The sequence below is a fragment of the Ranitomeya variabilis genome, chromosome 4, assembly GCF_051348905.1.
Source record: "Ranitomeya variabilis isolate aRanVar5 chromosome 4, aRanVar5.hap1, whole genome shotgun sequence".
In the NCBI taxonomy this organism is placed as follows: domain Eukaryota; kingdom Metazoa; phylum Chordata; class Amphibia; order Anura; family Dendrobatidae; genus Ranitomeya; species Ranitomeya variabilis.
The window spans coordinates 409,801,157-409,825,238 of NC_135235.1; positions in this window are offsets into that span (position 1 = coordinate 409,801,157).

Consider the following 24,082-nt stretch of genomic DNA (forward strand, 5'->3'; position numbering starts at 1 on the left):
AGCTCAGGGTGCAAAAAAAAATCTCTCACACAGCCCCAAATCCTGAAAAATGAGAATGTTATGGGTCTTGAAAAATTGTGAGACAAGCTTAATTTGGACAAAATTCTGAATTTTTTTTCACTACTTAAAAAAAAATAAATAAAAAATTACACGTTTGGTATCTGCGTACTGGTGCTGACCTGGAGAATCATATTGCCAGGTCAGTTTTACCATATGTTGAACATGGTTAAGAAAAAAAAACCATTGTGTACTTGCACTTATTTTGCAGTTTAATCACACTTGGAATTTCCAGTACACTAGATGGTGTCCTTCAAAAGTACAACTCATCCCACAAAAAAGAAGCCCTCATATGACTATATGGCTGGAAAAATAAAAAAGTTATGGCTCTTTGTTGTGCTGAAAATATATAAATGCTTAGCCTCTTTTGGTAATAGCTATCACATGCTTTCCATGCAGGACAGCACATGCTTGTCTTTAATTTTACAATGAGTCTTTTATTTGTCATATGCTTTATGAATTATAGTCTTCTTTCTACAACCTCAACAACAGACAAGTTCTGTTGCTGTGCAAAATGTAAGGAAAACAAGAATGTAACGATCTGGAAATCTCATCTAGCCATATTTTATTCACAATAGAACACAGGTCAGATCATACTGGTATATTTTTCCCCTTCCTGATATAATATTCCCCATTCTATAACAATTTCACAGCCCCCTTTCTTGGTATAATGTCTATCATCCTTGTCGCCTTCCTGGTATAATGTCCCCAATACAGATTTAATGACCCTCTTTCTAAACCTGTTCCTGGTATAATGATTCCCTATCATGGTTTCCTTCCTGGTATAATGTCCATCATTCTATAACAATGTCCTTCATCCAGGCCCCCTTCCTGTTATTATGTCCCCATCCTGGTCCACTTCCTGATATAATGACACCAATCCTAATATGATGCCTTACATCCTGATATAATATTCCCCATCATGGTCCCCTTCCTGGTATAATGTCCCCCATCCTGGGATCCTTCCTGATATAATGTCCCCATCCTGGATTATTGACCCCCTTCCTGATATAATAATCCACATCATAGATTAATATTCCCCATCATGGGCCCCTTCCTTGTATAATGTCCCCCATTCTATAACAATGTCCTCCATCCTTGCTCTTTCCTGGTACAATGTCCTCAGTACTGGTCCCATTCTTGGCATAATGTCCCCCATCCTGGTAAAATGTCTCATATCATGGGCCACTTCCTGGTATAATGTCCCCATTCTATAACAATGTCCTCAAATTCTGTCCCCCTTCCTGGCATAATGTCAGAAACCTAGTCCCTTTCCTGATATAATGACCTTAACCCCTTAAGCCCCGAGGGTGGTTTGCACGTTAATGACCGGGCCAATTTTTACAATTCTGACCACTGTCCCTTTATGAGGTTATAACTCTGGAACGCTTCAACGGATCTTGGCGATTCTGACACTTTTTTCTCGTGAGATATTGTACTTCATGATAGTGGTAAAATTTCTTTGATATAACTTGCGTTTATTTGTCAAAAAAAATGGAAATTTGGCGAAAATTTTGAAAATTTTGCAATTTTCCAACTTTAAATTTTTATTCCATTAAATCACAAGAGATATGTCACACAAAATACTTAATAAGTAACATTTCCCACATGTCTACTTTACATCAGCACAATTTTGGGACCAAAATTTTTTTTTGTTAGGGAGTTATAAGGGTTAAAAGTTGACCAGCAATTTCTCATTTTTACAACACTATTTTTTTTTAGGGACCACATCTCATTTGAAGTCATTTTGAGGGGTCTATATGATAGAAAATACCCAAGTGTGACACCATTCTAAAAACTGCACCCCTCAAGGTGCTCAAAACCACATTCAAGAAGTTTATTAACCCTTCAGGTGTTTCACAGGAATTTTTGGAATGTTTACATAAAAATGAACATTTAACTTTTTTTCACACAAAATTTATTTCAGCTCCAATTTGTCTTATTTTACCAAGGGTAACAGGAGAAAATGAACCCCAAAAGTTGTTGTACAATTTGTCCTGAGTACGCTGATACCCCATATGTGGGGGTAAACCACTGTTTGGGCGCATGGCAGAGCTCGGAAGGAAAGGAGCGCCATTTTACTTTTCAAAATTGACTGGAATTGAGATGGGACGCCATGTTGCGCTTGGAGAGCCCCTAATGTGTCGAAACCCCCCACAAGTGACACCATTTTGGAAAGTAGACCCCCTAAGGAACTTATCTAGATGTGTGGTGAGCACTTTGACCCACCAAGTGCTTCACAGAAGTTTATAATGCAGAGCCGTAAAAATAAAAAATCATATTTTTTCACAAAAATGATCTTTTCGCCCCCAATTTTTTATTTTCCCAAGGGTAAGAGAAGAAATTAGACCACAAAAGTTGTTTTGCAATTTGTTCTGAGTACGACGATACCCCATATGTGGGAGTAAACCACTGTTTGGGTGCTTAACAGAGCTCGGAAGGGAAGGAGCGCCATTTTACTTATCAATGCAAAATTGACAGGAATTGAGATGGGACGCCATGTTGCGTTTGGAGAACCCCTGATGTGCCTAAACATTAAACCCCCCCCACAAGTGACACCATTTTGGAAAGTAGACCCCTTAAGGAACTTATCTAGATGTGTGGTGAGCACTTTGACCCAACAAGTGCTTCACAGAAGTTTATAATGCAGAGCCGTAAAAATAATTTTTCCCACAAAAATGATTTTTAGCCCCCCAAATTTTTATTTTCCCAAGGATAACAAGAAAACTTGGACCCCAAAAGTTGTTGTCCAATTTGTCCTGAGTACGCTGATATGTTGGGGTAAACCCCTGTTTGGGCGCACGGGAGAGCTCGGAAGGGAAGGAGAACTGTTTTACTTTTTCAACGCAGAATTGGCTGGAATTGAGATCGGACGCCATGTCACGTTTGGAGAGCCCCTGATGTGCCTCAACAGTGGAAACTCCCCAATTCTACCTGAAACCCTAATCCAAACACACCTCTAACCCTAATCCCAACGGTAACCCTAACCACACCCCTAACACTGACACACCCCTAACCCTAATCCTAACTGTAAATGTAATCCAAACCCTAACTTTAGCACCAACCTTAACCCTAACCCTAACTTTAGCCCCAACCCTAACTTTAGCTCCAACCCTAGCCCTAACCCTAATCCTAGCCCTAATCCTAACCCTAACCATAGCCCTAATCCTAATGGGAAAATGGAAATAACTACATTTTTTTAATTTTATTATTTTTCCCTAACTAAGGGGGTGATGAAGGGGGGTTTGATTTACTTTTATAGCTTTTTTTATATCGGATTTTTATGATTGGCAGCTGTCACACACTAAAAGACGCTTTTTATAGCAAAAAAGTTTTTGCGTCTCCACATTTTGAGAGCTATAATTTTTCCATATTTTGGTCCACAGATTCATGTGAGATCTTGTTTTTTGCAGGACGAGTTGTCGTTTTTATTGGTAACATTTTCGGGCACGTGACATTTTTTGATCGCTTTTTATTCCGATTTTTGTGAGGCAGAATGACCAAAAACCAGCTATTCATGAATTTCTTTTGGGGGAGGCGTTTATACCGTTCCACGTTTGGTAAAATTGATAAACAGTTTTATTCGTCTGGTCAGTACGATTACAGCAATATCTCATTTATATCATTTTTTTATGTTTTGGCGCTTTTATACGATAAAAGCTATTTTATAGAAAAAATAATTATTTTGGCATTGCTTTATTCTGAGGACTATAACTTTCGTATCTTTTCGTTGATGATGCTGTGTGGCAGCTTGTTTTTTGCGGGACAAGATGACGTTTTCAGTGGTACCATGGTTATTTATATCCATCTTTTTGATCGCGTGTTATTTCACTTTTTGTTCAGCAGTATGATAATAAAGCTTTGTTTTTTGGCTCGTTTTTTTTTTTCTTACGGTGTTCACTGAAGGGGTTAACTAGTGGGACAGTTTTATAGGTTGGGTCGTTACAGACGCGGCGATACTAAATATGTGTACTTTTATTGTTTTTTTTTTATTTAGATAAAGAAATGTATTTATGGGAATAATATATATTTTTTTCTATATTTAGGATTTTTTTTTTTTTTTTACACATGTGGATTTTTTTTTTTTTACTCTTTTACTTTGTCCCAGGGGGGGACATCACAGATCGCCAATTTGACAGTTTGCACAGCACTCTGTCAGATCGGCGATCTGAGTTAGAGCGCTGCAGGCTTACTAGCGCCTGCTGTTGACCCGGAAGTACTCCCTGCAGTACCCGGATGCAGCCCCGCGGCCATTTTGGATCCGGGGACTGCAGGGAGGAGACGCTCGGTACAAGGTGAGTACATCACCTTGTACCGATCGTCTCAGGGAAGCACGCAGGGAGCCCCCTCCCTGCGCGATGCTTCCCTGTACCGCCGGTACACTGCGATCATGTTTGATCGCAGTGTGCTGGGGGTTAATGTGCCGGGGGCGGTCCGTGACCGCTCCTGGCACATAGTGCCGGATGTCAGCTGCGATAGTCAGCTGACACCCGGCCGCGATCGGCCGCGCTCCCCCCGTGAGCGTGGCCGATCGCATATGACGTACTATCCCATCACTGGGAATTAAGTCCCAGGTCACCTTGACGGGATAGTACGTCATATGGGATTAAGGGGTTAAAGGGAACCTGTCACCAGAATTGTGCACAGTAACCTACAGACAGTGCCAGGTTGACGCCATTATACTGATTAAAATGATACCCGTGTTGATGAAATCTTGCTGTTTAATCCTTATTTTCAGTTAATGATATGCTTGCTCTTCGGGACGGCCTGTGGGAGGGTCTTCATGTGGTGCTCTGCTTACATATTCATACTGATGGCTTATGACAGGTCACTGATCCCTCAGTGACCTACCCCCTATTTTACATACTGAATATTATATGTATTGAAAAAAGGCAGGCAGGCAGGCGGCGGTGTCTGCGCTGCAGCATGATCGCATGAATAATATGCATTAAATTGTTTTATTTGCTGATATAAATTTATTAAAAAAAAATTCTGTCTCAAAATGGCGCCAGCCGTGCCTGCGCAGTAGCATCTATCAGCAATCCGATAGATGCTAATGCACAGGTGCCGTTAGTGCCATCTTGCTAGAAAAAAATTGTCTCCACTAAGATGGTGTCTGCGCAGTAGCATCTATCGGCAATCCAATAGATGTTACTGCGCAGGTGTGGGACCCCTGAGGGTCCAGTCACCACAGAGTACTGCACCTCATCCTCAGGTAAGGAGGGGGCTCTGCACAGAACCCTATACCTGCATCCAACACTAGACAATTCAGTCAGGGCGCCTGGACGTACCCTAAGGGAGGAAGGTCTCATCTCAGGCTGGATAGGAAAGGGTGTTGGAGGAGTGGGTGGGGTAGGTTGAGTAGGGGAGGAGCTTAGTAATAAAGAGTCAGGAAACACCTAGAAAGTGAGGAGTTGGTGAGAGGAGTGGAGATGAGCAGACATGATGGTCTGCAGCTCCTCTCAGACAGAAAGACTAAACAGACAGAAAGGAGTTCCCAGAGAGCGGGAGCCGAAGGAAAGTGAAGCTAAAGAAAGAAGAGAAGGAAGGGGTCCTAGGGGCACGGATAGTGAGAGATCCATCCATGGGGCCAGTATCCACCGGCATGGTCGGTGGAGGGACCAGGTCGCAGTTAGGGGACCGGCCCCATTCTGGTGGAGAAACTAAGGACTCAGCTAGCTAACCGGAGGCTGTGGTATCTGTATGTACCACAGCCACATCTGCACACATTCGCTGAAAAGGCAGCCATATAGGATCCAGGGGGATTCAGTGCACACCGCCCGACAAGATCTGCGGCTGCTGGCTTGGGACACTGTGTGGCAGGCGTAGGGCAGGAGAGGTGAAGCCAGAGCCGATAGACGGCCAGGAAAGGACATATGAAAGAGGGTTCTGGAAAGTGTACCCAAATTTCTTGAGAGCTGGCTGGACCACAAACCTGGAGGACACAGCCCCCCGGCTGGGGCAACTAAGAACTGTGAGTAAAGCATTGGAAACTGCACCACGCTGTGTCCTCACATTTATTAACTGCGCCATCCACCCTGCACCACATCTGCTATCAGCATCACCATCATTTACAACCTAAGTGCCCTGGGACTAAAGCTCTGCCTGTGGAGAGCTGTACCAACTCTGCTGCATCACCATCAGCCCCTGCGGTCTCTTCAAGCGGCGTCGGCTAACATCTCACATTTGCTGAATACCACAGGTGGCATCACAAACATTTAATACCATAAACTTTATTCCCCTTTTATTGGACGCCCAGGGCCATGGACCGGGTCACTGCTGCCGTGACACGTCCCCTTTAAGAACCGGCCCGGTACCGAGCACCCCACGGTCCTAACGGGCGCTCCACAGCCTTGCCAAAAGCCATGAGTATGAATAGCTAAGCAGAGCACCACATAAATACCCCCCCAAAGGCCCACCCTGGAGCACGAGCATATCATTAACAAAATAAGCATATACTCCTGCAACAAGGAGATCCCTAAGAAGGTCTACAATATCCCATAGTCCCCATTTGCTCCCACCCTGATAAGGGCAGTCCACAACTAACCCTATTAAGGAGGCCCTACACTCTTCCTGTGTGTCCCGAGGCGTTTCTTCCCTTTACGGAGTTTTCAGGGTTCTTGTAGCATATATAGGGTATATAGAACTTCTGGTGCAGAGTAATAGAGTCACTGTTGTCTCTGTCTGTTTCAGCAGAGAGACTAGAAGCTATGGGGCAGGGAATAAATCCTGTGATTAATCAATCTTTAGCAGTAATAGGTGTCAACATTTAAGAAAAAAAAGTTAATGCCCAGCTAGTTAATGACAGCCCCATATTTAGAAATTGTCCCATAGACAATCGTGACCTCAGTAATTTATCGGCACTCATAATGACACCACTTCTGGTAGTTGGAACGCATGCCTGTCGTCACTTCTGGTTACCGTGCCATGCAAGAGTGTTCCGCTATTTGGAACACATAAAGGTCATCATTTCGAATTGCACACCACATAATTTTGTCTCTACCAGAAAAGAAGCCAATAAAAACATGGATGTGAGGTAGTCAAAGATGGGATTGTGGGGTGCGATGCACCATTTGTGATGGAAACGCCGACATCAGCTGATGGCCTCTGATTGGCCGCCAGCATGTATCGCAGTGCAGGGAACCATCAGGTCTCTGTACCGCAATACACCTCAGCTGAATGTGTGTCCTCAAACGCACAACCGCTGGAAAAGGTGCATCAATTATTCTAGATACATGGGGAAAAGTTGGAGCTTGACACGCTGAGACATATATAATAAGCCGTTGCAATTGAATATAGCTGGTGGGTGCCGTACCTGCTGGTGATTTCAGCCGAAGTGAGGAAGAAGGAAGGGAGTTTCCAGCATGTCCATCCAGTTTGAATAAAATTTCAATTTTATTTGAACATTTTAAAAAAAAAATGAGATCCTATGACTAAGGGCGCCGTGGTTTTAAAATGTTCAAATAAAATTGAAATTTAATTCAAACTGGATGGACGTGCTGGAAACTCTCTTCCTTCTTCCCCCTATTCTAGGTAAACTTGAACACAGTTTTTGAAGGAACTTGGCAGAGACTATGGGAGAAGTAACCACAGAACTGTGGACATAGGCTTGTGCAAATCCTTCTGTCTCTTCATATAATCCCAGACACTCAATTATGTTGAGCTCAGGGTTTTGTGGGGCCATTTCATCTCTTCCAGGAGCACTTGTTTTTCCTTACGTTGAAGATAATCACACTAGCTGTAAGTTTGAGCTCATTGTCATGCTAAAGAACAAATTTGGAACCAACCAGATGCTTCTTTAATGGTATTTCATGATGTATACGTATCTACCTGTATTTCTCAGCAGTGAAGAGACCAAGAGATGGTCAGCACAGAGGTCGGCCAATGAAACGTAGTGAAGCAGATGAAAGAGTGCCAGCAATGCCATCACTCCGAAATGGCAAGAATGACATACACTCACCGGCCACTTTATTAGGTACACCATGCTAGTAACGGGTTGGACCCCCTTTTGCCTTCAGAACTGCCTCAATTCTTCGTGGCATAGATTCAACAAGGTGCTGGAAGCATTCCTCAGAGATTTTGGTCCATATTGACATGATGGCATCACACAGTTGCCGCAGATTTGTCGGCTGCACATCCCAAAGATGCTCCATACAAGGCAGGATGGATCCATGCTTTCATGTTGTTTACGCCAAATTCTGACCCTACCATCCGAATGTCGCAGCAGAAATCGAGACTCATCAGACCAAGCAACGTTTTTCCAATCTTCTACTGTCCAATTTCGATGAGCTTGTACAAATTGTAGCCTCAGTTTCCTGTTCTTAGCTGAAAGGAGTGGTACCCGGTGTGGTCTTCTGCTGCTGTAGCCCATCTGCCTCAAAGTTCGACGCACTGTGCGTTCAGAGATGCTCTTAGGCCTACCTTGGTTGTAACGGGTGGCGATTTGAGTCACTGTTGCCTTTCTATCAGCTCGAACCAGTCTGCCCATTCTCCTCTGACCTCTGGCATCAACAAGGCATTTCCGCCCACAGAACTGCCGCTCACTGGATTTTTTTTCTTTTTCGGACCATTCTCTGTAAACCCTAGAGATGGTTGTGCGTGAAAATCCCAGTAGATCAGCAGTTTCTGAAATACTCAGACCAGCCCTTCTGGCACCAACAACCATGCCACGTTCAAAGGCACTCAAATCACCTTTCTTCCCCATACTGATGCTCGGTTTGAACTGCAGGAGATTGTCTTGACCATGTCTACATGCCTAAATGCACTGAGCTGCCGCCATGTGATTGGCTGATTAGAAATTAAGTGTTAACAAGAAGTTGGACAGGTGTACCTAATAAAGTGGCCGGTGAGTGTATTTGCACATATGAAATGCCACTCCCTTCATTGTCTACAGAACTGCTGGAATAAAATACAGAAATGTATCTAACCTGGAACCTGTAGCTTTATAGGGGCCTCAAAACCAGCTTTAATTGTGCAAATATTCTTAAATATGATTTGGCCTATTAACTAGAGTTTCTCATAGTCTTTAATAATATACTGCTGATGGCTTCTGACACCACAATAACCTGAACTGGTTACACTGGATATTAACGCTCTGTCATTCCTCCTCATACCTTTGCTCTGTGGATCAGTGTCTGTTGAACTCATGATGAGTTAGCTAAATTCAGAAGAATGAGCTAAACGGCAGTTTCCTGTTGTCCCAGAAGGAAATATAATACGAGGGGTGCAAAATCCTTTTTATAGAAATACAGATTTAGCAACTGTCAATAGCCATGGTCAGAAGCCTGATCTACAAAACCAAATCATTTCTTTATGAAATGACTAGTAATAAACATTATACACCTCATAATGTTATCCATAATGGACTATACAAGCACATTACATTACTTTTCTCAATGGACACATTATTGCTTCATGTGTTAGCATAAGAACATTGAACACTGGCTATCAAAGTAATTACAAATTAAATACCAACGGAAATTGAACACTGGCTACCAAATGACTTGAGATAAATATGAGAAATAAAATATATATACAGTACTGTGCTAACGTTTTTAGGAGAAAAAAAAATCATGCAAAGTAAGAATTCTTTCAAAAACAGAAGTGTTAATTGTGTTAAGTGTGAGATCACACTTTGTACATAGAAGAATTGATGCTTTGATTCTGTTTTGAAGTCACTTGTACACAGTTTTTGAAAGGACCATGCAGGGAGGTTATCCCAAACATCTTGGAGACCCAAACACAGAACTGTGGATGTTGTTTGTGCAAATCCTTCGGTCTCTTCATGGAATCCCAAACAGAATGGATGATGTTGAGATCAGGGCTCTGTGGGGCAGTATCATCACATCCAAGATTCCTTTTCTTTTTTACATTGAAGATAGTTCTTAATTACATTGGATGTGTATGTTTGAGGTTGTTGTCCTGTTGCAGAATACTTCCTGATGGTATTGCATGGTGGGTAAATTTATACCTGGGTTTCTCAGCATTGAGGACACAGTAACAATAATATTTTAACTACCCAGATATACAGTGGGTACTGAAAGTATTCAGTCCCCTTTACATTTTTCACTCTTTGTTTCATTGCAGCCATTTGGAAAATTCTAAAAAGTTCATTTTTTTTCTCATTAATGTACACTCTGCACCCCATCTTGACTGAAAAAAACAGAAATGTAGTAATTTTTGCAAATTTACTAAAAAATAAAAACTAAATTACCACATGGTCATAAGTATTCAGACCCTTTGCTCAACATTGAATAGAAGCACGCTTTTGAGCTAGTACAGCCATGAATCTTCTTGGAAATGATGCAACAAGTTTTTCACACCTGGATTTGGGGATCCTGTACCATTCTTCCTTGCAGATCCTCTCCAGTTCCCTCAGGTTGGATGGTGAACGTTTGTGGACAGCCATTTTCAGGTCTCTCCAGAGATGCTCAATTGGGTTTAGGTCAGGGTTCTGGCTGAGCCAATCAAGAATGGTCACAGAGTTGTTCTGAAGCCACTCCTTTGTTATTTTAGCTGTCTGCTTAGGGTCCTTGTCTTGTTGGAAGGTGAACCTTCGGCCAAGTCTGAGGTCCAGAGCACTCTGGAAGAGGTTTTCATCCAGAATATCTCTGTATTTGGTCGCATTCATGTTTCCTTCAATGGCAACCTGTCGTCCCGTCCCTGCAGTTGAAGAACACCCCCATAGCATGATGCTGCCACCACCATGTTTCACTGTTGGGATTGTATTGGGCAGGTGATGAGCAGTGCCTGGTTTTCTCCACACATACCACTTAGAATTATCACCAAAAAGGTCTATCTTCGTCTCATCAGACCAGAGAATCTTATTTCTTATAGTCTGGGAGTCCTTCATGTATTTTTTAGAAAACTCTATGTGGGCATTCATATGTCTTGCACTGAGGAGAGGCTTCCATCAGGCTACTCTGCCATAAAGGCCTGACTGGTGTCGGGCTGCAGTGATAGTTGACTTTGTGGAACTTTCTCCCATCTTCCTACTGCATCTCTGGAGCTCAGCCTCAGTGATCTTGGGGTTCTTCATTACCTCTCTCACCAAGGCTCTTATCCCACCATTGCTCAGTTTGGCTGGATGGCCAGGTCTAGGAAGACTTCTGGAGGTCCCAAACTTCTTCCATTTAAGGATTATGGAGGCCACTGTGCTCTTAGGAACCTTGAGTACTGCAGAAATTCTGTTGTAACATTGGCCAGATCTGTGCCTTGCCACAATTCTGTCTCTGAGCTCCTTGGCCAGTTCCTTTGACCTCATGATTCTTATTTGGTCTGACATGCACTTTGAGCTGTGAGGTCTTATATAGACAGGTGTGTGTTTTTCCAAATCAAGTCTTATCAGTTTAATTAAACACAGCTGGACTCCAATGAAGGCGTAGAACCATCTCAAGGAGGATCACAAGGAAATGGACAGCATGTGAATTAAATAGGAGTGTCTGAGCAAAGGGTCTGAATACATTTAACTATGTGACGTGACATTTCAGTTTTTCTTTTTTATTAAATTTGCAAAAATTTCTACATTTCTGTTTTATTTTCATTCAAGATGGGGTGCAGAGTGCACATTAATGTGAAAAAATGAACTTTTTTGAATTTACCAAATGGCTGCAATGAAACGGAGTGAAATATCTAAAGGGGTCTAAATACTTTCCGCACCCACTGTATTATAAGATGACGGTTCTGCTTCAGCTGCAAAAGGGAAAACGTTTTTCAGTTGCAAAATAATTTTATAGGATGGTTTGTGAAAGACCTAAAAAGACTTGGTGCTCTGTTGCATCTGTATATTCAAATTGCCTCTTCTGAGAAAAAGAGGACTTAAACTCTATAGCGCCACCTGTTGGAAGTAGCGATCCTACAAGTCACAATCAACCCTTTAACGAGTCGTGCAATATGACTTAGGATAAAAGCCAAATCAGTATCTCAATTCGCAGACACGGTGTTTCGGGCTGTTGGCCCTCGTCAGTGCGAAGCGTGAGAACTGATTTGGCTAGGTGAGAGGCTCTGGACTGGGGTCTAAGGGGTAGCATTTCTCCTTATGGAGAGTGACATACCAGCTGGCTTGTCAAGGTAAGGAGGCTTATTCACCTCCTGTTGCATCTGGTCATTTGTAGCCAGGGCTGCCACTAGGAATTTCAGGGCCCCATACTGGCAAAATCTGGCTCTACGTCAGCTCCGCCTCCACCATTCGAACTTTCCACAGTATCACCACCCACTCTTGGAAAAACTCCACTTCTGCACCACGTCCTCACCAATTACACACATTAACAGTTCCCATCGAACACCACATCACATATGTAGCCATCAGCTTTGGTTTTGGTCAAAAGATTTTTTAAGCCACCACCACGACAAGGTAGACTCTTTTGAGGAAACCAGTGTGTCATGCAAAATTATGTAAGCCCTCTCTGTGATGCCTCAGCAGTATGGCAAATGGTGCCAGGCAATTTGTTTTTGTTGACTGTGAATCAAATTCTAAAATGTTTCAATTTGTGTGAAAGTTCAACTCAAAATTGATCCTTCACGAATGGATTAGCGCATCATTATTATCATGTAATAAAAGGCATCAACCGAAAACAAAAATATTGCTAGTGGGGCTGCATTAGTGAAACCCATCTGGAATATCAAGTTCAATTGTGCGCACCAGTTTATAAAAACAATGTTCTGTTCTTAGTTATGTAGACATTTATTGTCACAACTCTGTTGTAGGGTGTCCCAGGACCAGGGGTTCACTGTTCCTAACACTAAGGGTGCCCTAGCTCACCCTGTTCCCTGGATTACTTCTGATGGTGAAGATGCTGGGACCACATACCATGCCATAGCTCCTGAATCTGCCCTCAGTCTGTACCCTTCCCCCAACAGGGGAATAGGGAAGTAGTAGCATACTGTATTACACCAACCAGACTAACTAGGTAATGCGAACAGGGATAAAGGAAAATACAAACATACACACATAGACAGCAGAGGTAAACACTGCGGAGTGGAGGATGGGGTTAAACCAAAGTAGGAGAAGAAAGGGAGTTATCACACACTCAAAACCTAGTAACAGTCACTGATAAATCCACTGATAAATACACCAAATGCCTTCTCCAACAACTACCCACAACCTCCAGCCATGCAGCGTCAACTCTCTGACAAAGAGTGCTATAGAGGACTCAGATTATGTAGGAGATGGGAGTTGCTAACAGTGCACAGCTGAGAGCCTTAAGGCAGGAAAGCTTCCAGGAACTATCAACTGAGCAGATTAACCCCTGCACTGCACTACACTGCTAAAATACATTTACACCGTTTATTATAAAGGTGAAGTGCTTCTAATTAGTGCAGGAGTAGGAGAAATCAAATGCTGTAGTCTTGTGGCTCCTCTCTGTCGTGGTAAACCCGTGACATTTATTTAGCCTTTAGGAGAGACTTCGAAGTGGGGACATGATTAACTTATACAAGTACATAAATGGCCCCTACAAAAACATTGTCAAAAACGGCTTCATGTAAACCCCCCTCAAAAGATCAAAAGACATTCTCTCTGTTGGGAGAAAAAAAAGTTCAATAACCTCAGGAGCTGGTTATAGCTGGAACAGTCAATGGTTTAAAAAACGCATTTGATTTTTTTTAGAAGAAAGTAACAAATAGTTATGTACATGTGTAAAATTCTTGTTTTAAACATCGATTCAGTTGAAAAAACGTGGTCTTGGTCTGACTCGTGCTTTGCAGATATATCAAGGCACTCTTCCCTTTAAGCTTTCTCAACTTTTTGTTGAATTTGATGGACGTGTCTTTCTTCAACCATGCTCGGCATTTGAAAGGTGTTTTCCTTGCAGCACATGCAGCTAACAACGACAGAAGAGAGCTCCTATTGCTGTTTTCTAACAATCTAAATGACACAGACAAGTTATATGGACTGATTGTATGGTGCAATCATTAAAACTGTCACTAAACTCACTTAGTCTGCTTTTTATAAAAATACAGCATAGACTGATTTACAGAATGCAGAACAGGATAGCAGCGTGATCTAAACAAAGACCTAACTCACCAGTTGATCTAAAGGTACCGTCACATTAAGCGACGCTGCAGCGATATCGACAACGATGCCGATCGCTGCAGCGTCGCTGTGTGGTCACTGGAGAGCTGTCACACAGACAGCTCTCCAGCGTCCAACGATGCCGAAGTCCCCGGGTAACCAGGGTAAACATCGGCTTACTAAGCGCAGGGCTGCGCTTAGTAACCCGATGTTTACCCTGGTTACCAGTGTAAATGTAAAAACAAACACTACATACTTACATTGCCGTGTCTGTCGCGTCCCTCGCCTTCAGCTTCCCTGCACTGTGTAAGCGCCGGCCCTAAACACAGCGGTGACGTCACCGCTGTGCTTTGCTTTACGGCCGGCACTGACACAGTCAGCGCAGAAAGCTCTGAGCAGCAGCGCGGACGCCGGGGGACGTGACAGACATCAGAGGGTGAGTATGTAGTGTTTTTTTTTACTTTTACAATGGTAACCAGGGTAAATATCGGGTTACTAAGCGCGGCCCTGCGCTTAGTAACCCGATATTTACCCTGGTTACCATTGTAAAACATTGCTGGCATCGTTGCTTTTGCTGTCAAACACGACGATACACGCCGATCTGACGACCAAATAAAGTTCTGGACTTTCAGCAACGACCAGCGATATCACAGCGGGATCCAGATCGCTGCTGCGTGTCAAACACAACGATATTGCTATCCAGGACGCTGCAACGTCACGGATCGCTATCGTTATCGTTGTTAAGTCGCTCAGTGTGAAGGTACCTTTATGTAGACATAGACAGTTCCTAGTTGCATCATCACGGAAGTCTGATGTTATAGTAGCAACAGAAGAAGTTGGATATTGAGTCCAGACACACAGCAGCTGAACATTGTTAAAGAGTATTTGCCATTAGGATCAACCCTCTTAAGCTGTCTATTTTGGCATGAAGGTCATAGGAAGCTGAATAAAATGATACATTGAAATCTGCAACCTGTTGTCTTTCTTATTCTAGAGAAATCCACATTTTTCTTACATGTAAATGAGCTGTTCAGGGCTGTGGGCCAAACACTGATCTGCATGATAATCTGTCTTAGAGCTGATTTTTAATAAAAGGAGGAGTTACCAGTAGTGTTGAGAATTCCGATACTGCAAATATCGGGTATTGGCCAATATTCGCTGTATCGGAATTCCGATACCGAGTTCCGATATTTTTGTGATATCGGAAATCGGAATCGGAAGTTCCTATAAGTTCCCAGGCGTGTGCGGTGCGTATGGTTCCCAGGGTCTGGAGGAGAGGAGACTCTCCTTCAGGCCCTGGGAGCCATATTCATGTAAAAAATAAAGAATAAAAATAAAAAATATGGATATACTCACTCTCGGACGGCCCCTGGACCTTAGCGGTGCAACTGGCAGCCTCCGTTCCTAAGAATGCAGTGATTGTAGGACCTGCGATGACGTCGCGGCTTGTGATTGGTCGCGTGAGCGGTCACATGAGCGGTCACGCGACCAATCACAAGCCGCGACGTCATCGAAGGTCCTTCACTCTGCATTCTTAGGAACGGAGGCAGACGCTTGCAGCGGTGACAGCCAGGGGCCGTCCGAGGGTGAGTATATCCATATTTTTTATTTTTATTCTTTATTTTTTACATGAATATGGATCCCAGGGCCTGAAGGAGAGTTTCCTCTCCTTCAGACCCTGGGAACCATCCAAGATCACTTCCGATATTTGTGTCCCATTGACTTGTATTGGTATCGGGTATCGGTATCGGCGAAATCCGATATTTTTTGGATATCGGCCGATCCAATCCGATACCGATACTTTCAAATATCGGAAGGTATCGCTCAACACTAGTTACCAGTGTGAGACAAGTAACTAACTTAGGACAGTAGAACTGAACTCAGTCTCCTTACAAACACAGCTTCTGCAGCTTGTAACCCGATCTGCCTCTGAGATGGAAGCTGAAGCATTGAGAGGAACCTGCAGATGTGTCATAGTCACACACAGCTCTGCAGTGAGATCAGGAGAGCAACCATTACATGTCTCACACTGGTAACTCCCCCTTTATATAAAATAATCTCTGGAGGCAGATTGTCAGACAGATCAGTGCCCAGACCATAGCCTCATTTACATATAAGAAAAATGTGGATTTCTCTGGAATAGGACATCAGATATCAAGGTATAATTTTATTCAGCTTCCCATGATCTGCTTGCCCATGTAGACAGCCTACGAGGGTTGATGTTACTGACATATTTATTCCCTTTAGCATGCAAAGATAGGAGTGTTTTCAACTGAGCCTTAAAAGGCCTAGTGAAATGATGTCATTGAGACATGCTAACTAAGGCTACTTTCACACTAGCGTTAACTGCAATCCGCCACAATGCGTCGTTTTGCCGAAAAAACGCATCCTGCAAAAGTGCTTGCAGGATGCGTTTTTTCCCCATAGACTAACATTAACCCCTTCCCGACATGTGACGGTATAGTATGTCACATGTCGGGACCCCCGCTTTGATGTGCGCTCCGGCGGTGAGCGCACATCAAAGTCGCGACATGTCAGCTGTTTTTTACAGCTGACATGTGCGCGCAATAGCGGCGGGTGAAATCGCGATCACCCGCCGCTATTACATAGTTAAATGCCGCTGTCAAACGCAGACAGCGGCATTTAACTACCGCATCCGGCCGTGCGGCCGGATATGAGCGCATCGCCGACCCCCGTCACATGATCGGGGGTCGGCGATGCTTGTACATTGTAACCATAGAGGTCCTGGAGACCTCTATGGTTACTGATCGCCGGTGGCTGTGAGCGCCACCCTGTGGTCGGCGCTCACAGCACACCTGCATTTTAGCTACATAACAGCGATCTGATGATCGCTGTTATGTAGCAGAGCCGATCGGGCTGTGCCTGCTTCTAGCCTCCCATGGAGGCTATAGAAGCATGGTAAAAGTTAAAAAAAAAAGTAAAAAAAAATGTGAAAAAAATAAAAAAAATATAAAAGTTTAAATCACCCCCCTTTCGCCCCAATCAAAATAAATCAATAAAAAAACCCCCCAACCTACACATATTTGGTATCGCCGCTTTCAGAATCGCCCGATCTATCAATAAAAAAAAAGCATTAACCTGATCGCTAAACGGCGTAATGAGAAAAAAATCGAAACGCCAGATTTACGTTTTTTTGGTCGCCACGACATTGCATTAAAATGCAATAACGGGCGATCAAAAGAACGTATCTGCACCAAAATGCTATCATTAAAAATGCCAGCTCGGCACGCAAAAAATAAGCCCTCACCTGACCCCAGATCACGAAAAATGGAGACGCTACGAGTATCGGAAAATGGCGCAATTTTGTTTTGTTTTGTTTTTTGCAAAGTTTGGAATTTTTTTTCACCACTTAGGTGAAAAATAACCTAGTCATGTTAGGTGTCTATGAACTCGTACTGACCTGGAGAATCATAATGGCAGGTCAGTTTTAGCATTTAGTGAACCTAGCAAAATAGGCAAGCAAAAAACAAGTGTGGGATTGCACTTTTTTTGCAATTTCACTGCACTTGGAATTTTTTTCCCGTTTTCTAGTACACGACATAGTAAAACCAATGATGTTGTTCAAAAGTACAACTCGTCCCGCAAAAAATAAGCCCTCACATGGCCAAATTGACAGAAAAATAAAAAAGTTATGGCTCTGGGAAGGAGGGGAGCGAAAAACGAAAACGGAAAAACGGAAAAAGCTCCGGGGGTGAAGGGGTTAAGAGACGTATTGCGACGGATTGACACACGTCGCAACCGTTGTGCGACGGTTGCGCCATGTTGTGGCGGACCGTCGGGACCAAAAATTGCTACATGTAACGTTTTTTGCTCACGACGGTCCGCTTTTTCCGACCGCGCATGCGTGGCCGGAACTCCGCCCCCACCTCCCCGCACTTCCCCGCACCTCACAATGGGGCAGCGGATGCGCTGGAAAAATGCATCCGTTGCACCCGTTGTGCAGCGGAGACAACGCTAGCATCGGGAACCTCGGCCAGACGCACCACGACGGGCCGAGCCTGACGCTAGTGTGAAAGTAGCCTTACTTGTGATAAACGAGGAGCACAGCAAAAGGCGGTGGCAAAAGGAGAAAAGAGCAGAACGCTGCCAAGCTGAGACAGGAGCATAACTTTAGAGAATCTGGTAGAGAAAAGGCACAATACAGGTATTACAGAACTTGGTTGTTCAGGTAGTGTGTTTCTGTTTACTGATATTGCATAAGGTTAAGGTTGCAGCTGCAGATGAAATAACTGGTCCATCATGTTCAAAAACTATATTGGCTGCAGCAGTTTTGGCTTCTTGTGTTCACGATGGCCCTGGCAGTGTTCATAGCGCATCAGTTGAAAGCCAGGATGTCCAGCAGAGGTCTGTTTGTTGAAAGCTACATTAAGTTGGATAAAGAGATTTTCCTGGCTATAAGCCAATTTCCATCAAACACTGTGGAAAGCTCAATACAGAGTTAATTCCAGTAATAAGAGTATTTCTCCTTCTTTTCGGAAGCCACAAAAATTCGCCCATACAGGTCTAAAAGCATAAGGACAACTATGCTACTAAGGGCTCGTGCACACGACCATATAAGTTGGATGAGTGCAATCCGTGGTTTTGACGGAGAGCACTCGTACCCATGTTATTCTATGGTGCTTTGCATCAGTCCGATTTTTTTGCTTGGGCCAAGAGATCCAAGGAAGAAAAAAAATTGCAGCATGCAAAATTTGCCTCCGAGAACTGGATGCACTTGTCCATTCAAGTGTTTGAATTTGTGAAAAAAAATTGGAATACACTCGGATGAAAACCGAGTGCAGTTCGATGTTCACAAACTGATTGCATGGAAAAGGTAGGAAGACATTTTTTTCTCTCTACACCTCCGAGAAAATCGGATCCCACTCTGATCACCCTATGATGAAACTCTGGTCAGAGGCTGAGCAGCATAATCGGATCATTTTTCTTGGATGGAGAGAAAATGGTTGTGTAACTCTAGCCTGAGCAAGATGAGGGCAGCTAAAATTTGTGCCAGAATGTCCCCTGCTAAGTCTCCCCCTGCTGAGCCTCACGGGTATTGTCTTTCAGCAATGTAGAGAAGAATCTTCATGCATGAGATGACTGCAATGGGTCACCCCCAGCAACACTTGTAACATTTCTGCCACCATCACCACAGCTTTTCATTTGGTCTGACAGTTCTTGCCATTACAACAACTGCAGCATCACCTGCTCTCAAGCTGACTACAGTAATAGGAGAGCTGCTCCTTTAAGATTTTGATCTTCTCTGGTTATTGCATTCTTGCTGCATTTTTCTATGCCTTTTCCCTTTACTTGATGCCTCTTTGCTGCAGGTGTGAAGTCATGTCTTTAATGTGTTATGGTTGTTGTGATTATAGGGTTGCCAAATAAGTCCATGGTATTTGCTGATTTGTTATATGTATTTATTATTTTAAAGTCCATTAAAATTACACTTTTATATTTGTTTTTCATTGTTTTTAGTGATTTTAAATAAAGAAAAAAAAATCTGAGTTTCATTTTCTCTAGAATACAGGAACATAGAAATGCACTGCTATATACAATGTATCTCTATGTACTTGTACAATTTGCTTGTGATCTTAGAGCCTATAATGCACAGTCAATAATAGAAAATCCTCCTATTCTTGACAATGCATGCTGTGGCTCATATTTTTCGTTATTGCCTCCAATGGTGCAGGTTGTGGCTTATGACAAGTTAAAAAGAAAACGTGTTATTTAATCCAGTGTCAGTGTGGGCAGAGCAGAGATATGCTAGTCCTGACTCTCGAGAAGGAGGAGCCGGAGAGATGACATTAGATGGAATGAGTAGAAAGCGGGTCAAGCTCTGATCTTCCGGGACTGCCTCCTCAAATCGGAACATAAAGTGTCAATAAGAATAGGCACAAATTGCAACCAATAATTGCTCCCAAAATACCAGTCTGGTGGCATTGTATAAGGACTGAACCTCACATCCATGGATTGCTTGAAACATGATGGCGGTGTTACCAGGCCACAGTATGGTGGTGCTTAGCAGTCATGTTATAGTGATATTATTCCGTTATGGTATAGTGGTATGATCCAGTCTTAGTAATTATGGTGCTTGAACCTCCTAGGTTCAAGCAACATATTGTAATCCGATTTCTTATATTTTATTCTTCTTCTTCTCCGCGTTTTCCGCAATTAATGCGGCCCGAACCGCTCGGCGCAGAGACCCCGTTCAGGCGGCGTTTCGAAGGCCTCGGTGGGGACAGGTGTGCTATGACTTTTATAGTCGATCCGATATGTAGATTTCATTTAAATCGCATTTAAAAAAAAAAATTTCCCATTGGAAATAATGGAGAACTTTCCATTACCCCCAACTTGACCTTCCAAAGATGGCAGCTATGCAAATGTACGGTGTCCATTTTAGGACATGATCATTTATCAAAGTCAAACATCAGAATAAAGTGACTATGACACCCTCTCGTCCCGTGTGTGAAAAGTAAGTGCCCCCCGGCCCCATGTGTGAAAAGTAAGTGCCCCCCCGGCCCCGTGTGTGAAAAGTAAGTGCCCCCGGCCCCGTATGTGAAAAGTAAGTGCCCCCCGGCCCCGTGTGTGAAAAGTAAGTGCCCCCCGGGCCCCGTGTGTGAAAAGTAAGTGCCCCCCCGGCCCCGTGTGTGAAAAGTAAGTGCCCCCCGGCCCCGTGTGTGAAAAGTAAGTGCCCCCCCCGGCCCCGTGTGTGAAAAGTAAGTGCCCCCCCGGCCCCGTGTGTGAAAAGTAAGTGCCCCCCGGCCCCGTGTGTGAAAAGTAAGTGCCCCCCGGCCCCGTGTGTGAAAAGTAAGTGCCCCCCGGCCCCGTGTGCAAAAGTAAGTGCGCCCCCGGCCCCGTGTGCAAAAGTAAGTGCGCCCCCGGCCCCGTGTGCAAAAGTAAGTGCGCCCCCGGCCCCGTGTGCAAAAGTAAGTGCGCCCCCGGCCCCGTGTGCAAAAGTAAGTGCGCCCCCGGCCCCGTGTGCAAAAGTAAGTGCGCCCCGCCCCCATGTGCAAAAGTAAGTGCGCCCCGGCCCCGTGTGCAAAAGTAAGTGCGCCCCGGTCCCTGTTGTGGAAAAGTAAGTGCGCCCCGGTCCCGGGTGTGGAAAAGTAAGTGCCCCCCTGGTCCCGGGTGTGGAAAAGTAAGTGGCCCCCCGGTCCCGTGTGTGAAAAGTGCTGCTGTAAAGCTGGCAGCGCTGTTCAAGCACCATGTATTTCCTTCAGGAAATGCCCATCTAGTTAGTATTATTCATTCTCGGTATTGTGGTATTATCCAGTCATGTTATGGTGGCATTTTTTAGTTATGATAGTATTATTCAGGCACAGAATATGGTATTTATAGTACTTATAGTATGGTGATATTATTCAGTTGCAGCGTTTTTCAGTTATTGTATGATGGTGTTTTCCAGTAATTTTATGGGGGTGTTACTTACCATCTGTATGATGCTATTTTGTAGGTAGCATATTTATTACTTGAGGGTATGCTTAACCTACTGTATGTATGCAGATCCTGATACTGTATAGTGTGCCTTTTATTTTCCATTAGAGCACGAGTCTGAGGGAGCAGGGTGCATACCGCTGAACTCCAAAATCAGACACTGAGTTAGACAGCAACGTCTTAAGGCTCCATACACATTACATTCACCAGATTCCGGACCACCCATGGACTATAAATATCTGGGCAGTCCGCAGTTTATTTTGCACTGATGTTTTAAAGTGTAAGAGTAAGCTGCTTGCACAAGATTGCGCACCTACCATAGGATGGAGCCAGCTGTCAGATTTCCCATAGACAAAGGAAGAGATGGTTTATTACCATCTCTGCCTTCCTGGTTGCTGTATACACATTACTGAACAAGAACTGTGTAAACATGAAATGAAACGCTATCAGCACTTTCTCCTCTGGACCATGTGATCATGTGATAGCTTGGTGTAAGTAGAGCGCAGGAACCGCTAGGTGCTAGGAGAACCAGTCAGCTCCGCTATACAGTCAGGAGGCTGAAATTCCCCTGTAACTGGGGTTAACATATCAGCTCCAGTTACAGGAGAGAAATTAGCAACAAAAAAGAAGGTATTAATATATAAAAATGCCCCCTTCCCCACCAGGGTCTTTTAAGACCTTATGAGAGCACAGTGTGTGAAAAAAATGAAAAAATAAATAAAGCAAGGATCAAAAAAATAAAAAAAACAATAAGACACAGCCAAGCTAAATGGTAGTTTCTAAACTTTCTATCAATGCGCTCATCAAAAAAAAATGTCCAAAATGTAAAAATAATTTCTACAGAAAGACAAATGCAATTTGAAATTATTTTTAGCGGTCCTTTGTGGTCGTAAAAAAAAAAAAAAACAAACACAAAAACGTGAAAAAATAAACATATATAACTTTTTTTTTAACATTTTCCCCTGATATCAGCAAGAAAAAGGAATATAAAAATGACATAAAAATTAAGCACCAAGAATCGCGAATAAAGGAGGCAAAGATTTATTTGAATATCTGAACAAGGAAATATTTTAGAGCCGTGAAATGCGCATGTATGATAAAACCCCTAAAATGTGCCTGGCCAGTAATGAGGAAAAATGGCTGGTCCTGAACTGGTTGAAGCTTATGAAAATTAATGATTAACTAAGATGATTGTTTGTTCGGGGAAAGAATATTCCCATAAACACTGTTTGTTCGTCGCCTGGTGTCACTGAATGTGTGTGGCCTGGATGAATTATTATGGCTACGTTCCCACGATGAGTATTTGATGAGGTTTTGATGTTGAGATTTTCTACATCTATTAAGCAACAAGCCGTTTTTTATGTTGTTATTATTTTTTTAACACTACGGTGTTGTCTCTTGTTGGTCTGTCATGTTTGAGCTAAAGATGATACATGTATTGCTACAAATAGAGTGATTTATTAAGAATATACATAGTTTTGAAAGATGAAGTATCCATACAAACCGCCAGTGTGTGGTCCATAGAAGGGAGAGAGCCACAGGCCCATAGTGTGACCTACACACTGGTGGTTTGTATGGATACTTCATCTTTCAAAACGTAATATGTGCGGTCATAACCAGTTTTTCTAACATAAAAATCTCTGTTAAATGGCCACAGTGTGAATGTGCACCTACATTGCACTTATACCAACAGGCATGTTGGCTCATTTCTTTGGTTTTGCTAATGTAAAAAGTATAAATTTCACCGAGTGGTATTACTTTTACCAATTTGTGCCACAGATGGGAATCACAAATTACAGAAGAAAATCCTAGCTTTATTGACAATCTTCTGCTTTGTTAACACTGACCAATTATCATTACAATGGCTCAGAAATTAGAGAACGATAATTAGTGAGTGTAAATGGATCTCTAACGGGGGGGCATATTCAGACCATGTGTCTAGGGCAGTGTGAGATGAAATATGGTCCTCTTGGTTACAAGGTCACTGTTCCCCAGGAGTGCGTAAACTTCCAGATATACTTGTTGAAGAGGTAATGATAGCAATATTACAAACTCTTTTACTGAAAATATATCTAGACTCAATATGTTTTCCTCTAGAAATGGATAACCTAGAAGCATCGCTAAACAATGAAGAAATGGTAAGACATAGAGCTTTTTTGCAATTTTTCACAAAGGATCAAATCGTTTCCCCTTGGGTAACCTCCCTTTATAAGTATACCTCACTTGGGAACTGGAAGTGATAAGGTTCTTTTTCTCTGCAGTTGTTCTTCTGGAATGGTGCCATCAGGGTGATGGGCCGAAAGGCTGATGTCTATCTTTGATGCCTCCGCTCAGACACATGCCATGTGGATGAAGAAGGGAGAAATACCGTAGACGACATGTTTTATGGTATGACAGAAAGCTTAACGTACAGTCAATGGTCGCTTATTGTTCTCCTGCCCTTTTCCCTATGGTGATATCGTATAACCTCATTTTCTTTCTAGGTACATGAGCTTGGTGGACTATAACAGATGATTACCTAGGACAATAGGACCTGTTACCTGTCTCTCAGACCTACAGCTGGAATGCCCCCTCCCC